The following is a 10,315-nucleotide window of genomic DNA, read 5'->3' as shown; positions in this document are numbered from 1 at the left end:
TTAAGGAGTGGGATTCTAATTTTATATACAAAATATCACATTTGTCTTTATACAACACACAAAAAATACAAGTGCTCGAAACAAACATTGTGCTTTGGATATGTGCACATAAATCGTGGTCAACGATGGCTAGTGGTCAGTGGCAGCTGGTAGTGAATGCTAATGGTGGTTGGTCACTAAGACTCTAAGGGTTATTATTTCTTCAATATTTTATAACCGTATTTGGGATACATCATATATATACAAGCAAGGGTCGTTAGTGTCTTAAGAGGCCAGAAGATATCATTGTGTCTTCAATACGATGTTATTCATTACAACGCATTTAGCATACATCGTTACACCATAGTTAAGATATGTTATAACACCATAGTCGAGATACGCAATTACACTATATTTGGGATACAACGTTACATCACATTTTAAATACATCATTACCTAGCAGAGTTTGCTAACATTGGTGGGCAACGATGGCCGACTAGGTCAACGGTGGTTAGTGACAATAGAGGTTGGAAGCTATCATAAGGATTTTAATACATCATTATTTGTCATGCCACATTTAGGATACATCATTATACCATATTTGAGATACATCATTACATTATTTAGGATTAGGGGCTCTTGTGTTCACTCGTTAAAAAATATCACTGTTCGTATTTGACTCATATTCAAATCACCTCGTAAACACTCTATTCATGTTCGACTCATCAATTTTTAGTTATTCGCATGGTCAAGTTCACCCCAAATTAGGCTCGATAGAATAAATAATTATTTTAAATATTAATATTAAAAAACACAAATGTTGGGTAAAATATGAGGGGCTCGATAGAATAAATAATTATTTTAAATATTAATGCTTAAATTAATTAAAAAACACAAATGTTGGGTAAAATATGAAAAAAAAACTGTGTATTAATTTTTGAAATAAGAGAAAAAATTATTTTAAATTATTAATTTTTTAAAGAAAATCTTTGTATTAATTTTTTGAATAACAGAGAACAGTAACAAATTTACAATCACAAATGAACAAGTATTACATGACAAAAATACATTACTTCACTAAAATTAATCACAATTATAAATTTTACAATTTTAGAACATTTACATCTCAAAAAAAAAAAATCATAACATACCAATTTATTACACATTTACACTACATTTACTTAAAAAAATACAAAAATATTCAATTTTTTCTCTTCTTGTGGAATGTATAATTTGATGAGCCAAAAATTATGCAAAGCTATATCCAAGCTAAGAAGAAATAACATTTTCATGCCCAATCTTTCATTAACAAAATGATTTGCACCTGTATAACAGCAAAAAGAATAGGATAAAAAGGAAGATCACAGAAAACCCCCTCACAAAACTAAAGGACTCATTCCAAGAAGAGAAAAAAAGATACATCTTTGAAATAACTAGAGATTAAACCCTAAAAGGCCAAATGAGTCGAGTCCTCAAACTATCTCTGGAAATCTTCATTGCTCAAAATGAAATATATGTTTAAAATCAGTAAGATTATAGAGAAACATATATTTATATTAGAAAAAATTAGGCAACAAGCCTTTGAGATTCCAAATGGTAAACACCGAACCACCATAAAGTATAGCTAAAGCTAGAGGAAAAATATAATACTTTTACAACTGCTTCAAAAACAAAATAAAAAATTTATTATATCTTCAACCAATGTCCAAATCTTCATTGTTTCAAGTTACGAACAAGTCATTTCATCAAGAGGACAACAAAACTTCAATATTCTCCAACGATCAACCAAATATTGATCCAATATGTTATAAACAGTTAGATATGTATGTACGTAAATGTCAAAAGCCAACAATGAAGTTTCAGAGTTAAAGATGTAAATACATAGGAATTGAGTGGTATGTATCTAAATCCTCCAAATAAAAAAATGTCAAAAGCATCAATTGACAATTGAGTGGTACGCATATAAATCTTCCAAATAAAATATGCCAGAAGCGTCTAATAACATGAAAACAGAGATGTAAGTAAATCTTCCAATTAAAAAATATCAGATGTGTGTATTGACCGTTGAGTGGTATGCATATAAATCTTCTAAATAAGAAAATAATAGAAACCTGTAAATACATATGAATTGAGTGGAATGATTGTAAATCTTTCAAATAAAAAAAATGTCAGAAGACGAGCATAAGCAGGATTTGGTTATAAACAATTGAATTCAGAATAAAAACTTGGATGTTATAAGCTTGAAAAGTCAATGAAATAGTAAGCAGATGTTAGAAAGATAAAATGATAAAATAAATAAAAGATAAAATCACAAAAAAAAAACAAGAAATGCCATTCTCCATAGAAGTATAAATGTTGTAAGCTATAAGAGTAATACTTAACACTTGCACCTTTTTAAAAGTAACTGATGATGATTGCGCCATCTAACTATAATCAAAATATCTTAAAAGCTTCCAACCTTTCACCATCCAACAATAAACAAAAACTCTTTAGAAGTTACTTGTATATTTCAAAATTCCAACAACCAAAATACTTTAAAAGCTTCCGCCATCCAATAGAAACAAATCGATTGCAAAAAGATCTCACTGAGTTTCACAAAAACCATCAAAAATGAAGAAGGAGAAGAGAGAAAAAGAGATCAAAACACACCTGAAATAAATCTTGATGATTCCATCCTGAAGATAGAAAAATGTATTTCCTAGCTTGGTTTAATGATTGTGCATCTCTAGAATTCATCATAGTTAAAAAAATTTCATACAAATCAAGAATTTAATCTAACATGATACTAATTCCAAACCAAACTTCAAAGAGAGAAGCCAAAGGGGAATGCAACTAGCACATGAAAATTCCAACAAGCAAGAAGCAATCAAACCGACAAAAGATACCCATCCTAACAGCCAAATTAAGAAAAATAAGAATGGTAAAAGCAATTCCGATAAAAGTATAAACAAATCCAGTATTAAGTTTAATATCAAAGGCTAAACCACCAAGCTATTGGTAAAAAATGTCACACATTAATATATTTTTTAAACTTCAAAAAATAAGAAGTTAAACCCTATAAGTGTCATGATCAAGGATCCAAAATTAAACAAATTATTTCATGGTCACGACATTGAGTCGTCAATATGATCGCTCTGATAAATTTACAGCCACGTGTTCTTCATTTATTATCTCCTCCTTTCTATTTTGAGAAAAATAGATATAAATATATATAAAGACAAGTTTAAACAAATTTTAGTAGGTTTTATAATAAAATTTGTTACCAAGGGCGTTTTCATACTAGTTGTGAAAACTCTTATTCAACTAGATGAACATATAAGTTCCTTGACTATCTTTGTAGATGATGAACCTATATATTCATCAAGAACTGTCCCGCCAGTACTAAAAGCAGACTCTGAAGCCACAATTATTATTAGAATTGATAAAATATTTGGAATAAACATGGATATTTGAGAGTGTTCCATTTTCATGAGTCAAGAATATCAAATTGATCATTACTAGCCAAAAATAAAACCTCCTCACGATATATTTATAAATTTGATTTTGAGGGTTGAAAGGAACCCAATGAAACCAAAAAAATTGTAAATCCAAGCATATAATAAAAATTTTGTGAAAGAGTTAAGTCACTTGGAAAGTTCAAAGATATACTAACATTTGATCTAATAGAGCTTGCAAATCTAGTGCATTTTACTTTTATATATTTGATCTAATAGAGCTTGCAAATCTAGTGCATTTTCCTTTTATATATATATATTCCAAATAGTATCGGCAACCTCTATAATTTGTTAATCGATTTCAATGGATGAGAATATTTTTGGAAATGGATAATGAAGAAACTTAAATTTCAATCAAGGTTCTAACACAACTATTACAAGCATAAGAAGATTACACTCACTCTAGTATTTATCATTCTTAATTTTCATTGTAAGATTCATTCCTTTAGTATAAGCATCTGAAGAAGAAGACTCCTTTATTAACAACTTCTTCACATGCATCATGATTGACAAGAAAATATTAGATGTTGGGTATGAAGAATCTGAGATAACTTTTGTCACATTACAAAAATGGCAAAAAACTTTACTCATAACTCTCTCAGTTTTATTAGATTGCATTCATTTGTAATTTCTTTCTCAAGCTACATATTGAATGAAAAGAGTTTCATAAGAAAAAGTAGATTCATGTAGTTGATAGGTCCAGTTCCGTATTGTAGGCATGTCAATAGATACTCCCTTAGATGTTGAAACCCATATTTGTTTAGAAACTTCAAGAAACTTGTGGAGTCTCATTGGTGACTTCTTCATATATTTAGCAAACTCTTGAATTTAATGACTTATTGCTTGAACCTCTTTTATGCTCATTTGAATAATAATATTTAATATATATGCACGACACCGAACATAAAGAAAGAACACTGAAAATGCAACCTACATCTCGACTGAAAATTAGCTTTAAGAGAGCTAGCGACAACATAATTTTTACTGACTTAATTCAAGGTTATCTTATGCACCTTAGCTTGAAGATTCTAATATAGTAAACAAACACATATAGTATCACAAATACTAGTATGACTATGAGGTAGTTTCAATAAAATTAATTTTTTTGTATATTTCAAGAATTATTAATATAATGAAGGGTTAAACACATAAAACTAACTATTTTATTTGAAATCCAATAATTAGAAGTTAATGAAACCCTACGTACACCCTTTAGAATTATTTGTAGGTTTTCTTTCTCAATATCATGGACCTTCATGCAATCATATTTTATTGTATTTCTGATCACCCTCTCATAATTGGGGTTTAAAGATTTCAACAAGCTGTTGAACCACAAATGCTAAACAATCAGGAATAGGTATTCATGCACAATTATCATTCCAATAATTATCTCTTTAATTTGATGCGGGCCATAATTTTTCAGTTCATGAAAATATGAATCCCAATAATTTTACTAGCATCATGAAACAAACAATTAAGGTGGCTTTTGTCATTTATCTAATGAATCGACATGCTTGTACTTTACTTTGAATTTTTTCACTCATTGACTCATCCAAGTAGTTGTGAAGTGGTGCCACTCTCATATTTAGGAAATTTGGTACGACAACATATGAATTGCCGAGAAGAGGGTGCAACTCCTTTGGTTGTGGTTATTGTCTCAACAAAGTACTCCCAAACAGTGAACTTTTTCATTCTTGACTTCTTAGCGGACTTCAATGTTGCTTGTTTCAATTAATAATACATTAGGGACTCTTGAAATAAAATTCAAATCTTCATCGCTTTTTTTTACTTCAATAAAATTTTCATTAATAGATGTAACAGTTTGAGAATTATTTAAATTTTACATGGCTGCAAACTAAATAAATAAAAAATCAAAATAATTTATTTGGAGCACTTCAAGTTCCACCTAACACTTAACAAGCCAATAAAACATACAAAATTCTTGCATTCAGTTGAAAAAAATTCAAAAAAAAATTAAAACGACACTGACCATACTTCAGAAATTGAATTATGCACAAGAAAAAAATCCAACATATTTTATATATTTGGGTAAACTAAATAGCCTCCAAAAGCAAAAAATATCTAGTAAACTAAAAAATAAAGAACAACAAAAACTTGTAAGAACAACTCATATGATTACCAACTCAATTCGAGCAACTATCGGAGATGGAAATCCCAAGAGAAAAAAGATCTAAGTCCTCACATTTCCACCCTCAAAAAAGCACATAAGCTCAATCAGATAGAAATCTAGAATACTTGAACAAAATTACAAAAGATCAGTCATATAAACATCTAGGCCAAACCACGGTATCATCTATGACAAAAGATCACACGAAAAAAATGTGGATCATAAGAGTTTATAACCAAACTATTAACTCATTTCACTAAATCATAGTGTCTGCCAATAAACAAATAAGAACAATATATTTCAATGAAGCATTAGCAAAGGTAGTAGCTCATATGTAAAATGATAGGCTAAGATACACACGAAAGGCTTTAGCCGGAGAACTTCAAATAAACTCCTCTCACATTCTACTCGAATTATCTAACTAAATCTGAACTCCACAGTTCTTTGATTACTTGTTAATACACAAAATAAAGAACATAAACGTTTCAATGTACAAAAAAATGCTCACAATACTTTCACAGTACTTAAATGAATAAAAAACATTAAAACTAAAAGAGAAAATAATGAATTTCAATCCATTACTTAGAATGAACCAGACAATAAATTTGTCTAAGTAGCTTTAAACTTACAATAAACTCTACAATACTAATGAACTGCAGAAACATTGCTATTATAAGTATAACCAAACCTTAAACTGTTAACTAGCCTGAACACACAAACCATTCAGACAACTATTTGAATAATACCAGAATGATTAAGTGGAAAATGATAATAAAATACATTCCCATAACCAGAAATCCCATCCTTTGTAAAACTGACAATAATCTAGTAATCAACATTCTTCATAATTCTCCATCAATAATGAGGGAGAATTTACAATAATATACATTCAACAAAAGCATCAAAAGTTAAAACCCTAAATCCAAAATGACAGAGAAGAGAGAAAGAAGAACAAAACCTAAATGAAGCACTCCCTAGAAGAATTTAAATATTAGGAAGTAAGATAGAAGAACATAAAACCTATTAAGCTTTCAATATTAACTCTAATTTGAAAGATGTGAATTATGAGTGGACAAACTCGAGAAACCATTGTATGATTTTTACTATTTTATGCTTTTGCGCACCACAATGCACACGAAACAACCACACAATGTGAGATAATCAGACGAGTACTCTCAGGAATTCAGAATGCAGAGGAAAATAAAATAAGATGTGAGAGCTGAGTGTCACAAACTAACTTTCTTTAAGTTACCCGTGCAGCTGTAGTGCTTTTTCTTAGCACTAAATCAGCCTCACCCTCGCAACGCTGGACATTTGAGCACCAAGCACTCTTAAGAAGAAGAGTAGAGAGAAAGGAACGCTTCACACTTGAATACTTGAATGCTTTTATTCAATGCTTGGGTGATTACAAATGAGGGGAGGGGCTCCTATTTGTAGCCCCCTCAAAGCCTAATGGAATATTCTAGAATACATTAAATTATTCTAGTTTGTAGAGAGTTGTACATTCCTCTCTTATTTCACACATAGTCCTAGAACATTCTAGGTTATTCTTAATTTCTCCTTGGAGCATTTCTTTCTTATTTTCTCTAGAATTGGGTGGAATCTTCTAGAATCCCCTAGATGCCTCCCTACATTCCAACCTTCTCTAGAATCTTTCGCCCCATGCTTGCCTTGCCAACTTCTTGAATATAGCGGAGTGTGACACTCTTCCCCACTTAAACTCGCAATGCCATCATTGCAGCTTCCCTTGCACCTTTGAAACCGCCTTCATTGTTCACCCCCAGTGTTGGCAAACTTTGGTTTCTCTTTAGTGTTATGGGAGAGGGGTGTCCTGCAACAAGTCTTCCTGGCTCGCGGCTTGGCCCTTGCCTCCAACCTTATTGAAACATCTTTCTTCTTTCTTGGTAAAACCTTCACTACTTTTCGTGGCATCCAATATCCATGGGTATTTTCTCCTTCATTGGTATCTTGAAGGATAGGCAAGTTGTCCCCCTTGTCCTGGTCAATTCCATCCTTGAGTTGGATTGCCGATAGCATTTTGGATCCATGCTTGCTTAACCTCATTATTGGTACTGAGCAGGCTTAACTCCCTTCCGTGATGCATAGGCTATTGGAAAATGGCATTGAAAATGCTCTTGCTTGCTCCAAGAAGTTCATTCCCAAGATAACTTTGTAATCATCTAAAGGAATGACAAAGAAATCTAGAGTACCCGACCATGCCCCAATGTTGGTCTTAACTCCCTTAGCAACTCCGTTGATTAACATATCTGCTGAGTTGACAACTTTAATGGAGCCCCCTCCTTTAGCCATCTACAACCCCAACCTCTTTGCTTCCTCAGTAGAGATAAAGTTGTGGAAAGCACTCGTATCCACCATTGCCCTGGTGGTCTTCCCTCATATTGCCAGCTCCACAAAGAGCAACCCCTTTTCTTGGGGTTTTGTCAGAGCTTGCATCCTGTTCAGTAGTTAAAGAGATCCCACATGTGCATCCATGCCATTTTCCTTATCACTCTCTTCTTCCTCCTTACGACTTGCAAGAAGAGAGTTAAGTGCCTTCTTTTAAGGGCAATCTGTTGCCCAATGAGGTCCTTCACAAAGAAATCTCTTCTTCCTCCTTACGACTTGCAAGAAGAGAGTTGAGTGCCTTCTTTTAAGGGCAATTTGTCTTTTAAGGGCAATCTGTTGCCCAATGAGGTCCTTCACAAAGAAATCAACGGTTTTGATATGGCTTGTTGTTGGTCTTCCCCCCTGTTCCTTGCCTTTGTTGGAGTTGATTCGTGGCGTTTCTCCTCCTTGTTTTTGCCCTTGTCATCCCCACCTTTGACATCACAACTCTTCTTATCTTCAAGCTTTATAGACTCTATTGAATAATTAACCAAGCTTTAAGCAACTACAATGACAGTGGCAAAATCTTGCACTCCTTGCCTCCTAAGCTCGGTCTTTGCCCAATGTTGGAGCCCATCCATGAAGTTGAAGAGAGCATCCTTGTCTGACATATTTGGTATTTCAAGAACGAAGCTTGTAAACTCCTTGATATAGTCTCAAATCAAACCCTCTTGCTTAAGCCTTCACAGCAGGGCTTGAGCCTCATCCTCAGCATTCTCGAGATAAAAATGCCTCTTTAGCTCTCTCTTGAAGTCATTGAAAGTGGACATGGAGTACAAAACTTTTTCTACATCTCTTTTTCTTCTTCTCCACCAAAGCATAGCGATGTCTTAAAGATAAAGAGGGGAAATTTGTATTTTTTATTATATTTTTGCATCTTCATCGGCAATCTTCATCGCTCCAAAGTATTTCTCTAGTCCCCATAGGAAGTTATCTTCTTCCTTCGCGTTGCGAACCCCTCCAAAACTCATAGGTTTTGGAACTTCAATCCTCTTGGCTTCGAAAGTGGGATGGTTTGTGGATATTGCTAGTGTCCTCTTGTACAGTGAAATATCTCCACGGATCTTCTCTAAGCTAGCATGCATGTCGCTCATCTCCTCCTCATAGGCTCTTCACATCTCTTGGAGCTTCCCCAACAATCCTCCTGTAACTTAGCCATATGACCCATTAAGGTCTCATCAAGTTGGAGAATCATACCTCTGATCGTTGGATGGTGACATCCTCCTCCTCGAGTCCATCAACCCTTTTGTCAAGATCCTCTACTTGACCCTCAATGTCATTCATTATCGCCTCCATCCGAGCAAGGCGCGAATCAAAGTCATGCGTGATCTCCTTGGACTTCCCATGTGGCTTGGGTGCAACAGGATCTCTTTGCTCCTGGCGACCTCTCCCTTAAGACGACTCCACATTAGTGGCTTCCAACTCCATCAAGTGCTCTTTAAAGCTTTTTTCATTCCTTCAAACCAAGTCTCTGATACCAACTGTCATGGACTAACTTTTCCTTAGACACTCGTGTGACTTTAGCGCTCTTTCTTAGCCCTAAATCAGCCTCACCCTCGCAACACTGGACTTTTGAGCACCAAACACTCTTAAGAAGAAGAGTATAGAGAAATGAACACTTCACACTTGAATACTTGAATGCTTTGATTCAATGCTAGGGTGATTACAAATGAGGGGAGGGGTTCCTGTTTATAGCCCCATCAAAGCCTAATGAAATATTCTAGAATACATTAAATTATTCTAGTTTCTTGAGAGTTCTATATTCTTCTCTTATTACACACATAGCCCTAGATCATTCTAGGTTATTCTTCATTCTAGGTTATTCTTATATTCTTCTCTTATTACACACATAGCCCTAGATCATTCTAGGTTATTCTTAATTTCTCCTTGGAGCCTTTCTTTCTTATTTTCTCTAGAATTGGGTGAAATATTCTAGAACACCATGTATGGCTCCCTACATTCCAACCTTCTCTAGAATCTTTCGCCCCATGCTTGCCTTGCCAACTTCTTGAATATAGCGGAGCGTGACATGAGGCTCTAAACCCTTGGGATGGAAAGGAGAGAAATGAACAAGGCGGCAACCGAATGGTTAGGGAATAAGAACTTATGGTATTTTTAGGCTTATATACTTATTATTTTATTTGGATTTAAGGTTTTAGATGGAAATTCTTTGGGTTGGATTAAATTCAGGTTCTTTAGATTAAAAAACTCAATTTAAAAAAAATTAATATATTTTTATTTTTTATTTTTTCTATTATAAAGTCATAAAATTTTAATATACAAATATTATAATATTATTTATTTCAAGTTAAACCGAGCCGAATGTGAT

This window comes from Phalaenopsis equestris, unplaced genomic scaffold (genome assembly GCF_001263595.1).
Source record: "Phalaenopsis equestris unplaced genomic scaffold, ASM126359v1 Scaffold000002, whole genome shotgun sequence".
Classification (NCBI taxonomy): Eukaryota; Viridiplantae; Streptophyta; class Magnoliopsida; order Asparagales; family Orchidaceae; genus Phalaenopsis; species Phalaenopsis equestris.
The sequence above is the reverse complement of the archived record's forward strand: the minus strand, read 5'-3'. Positions refer to the sequence as shown.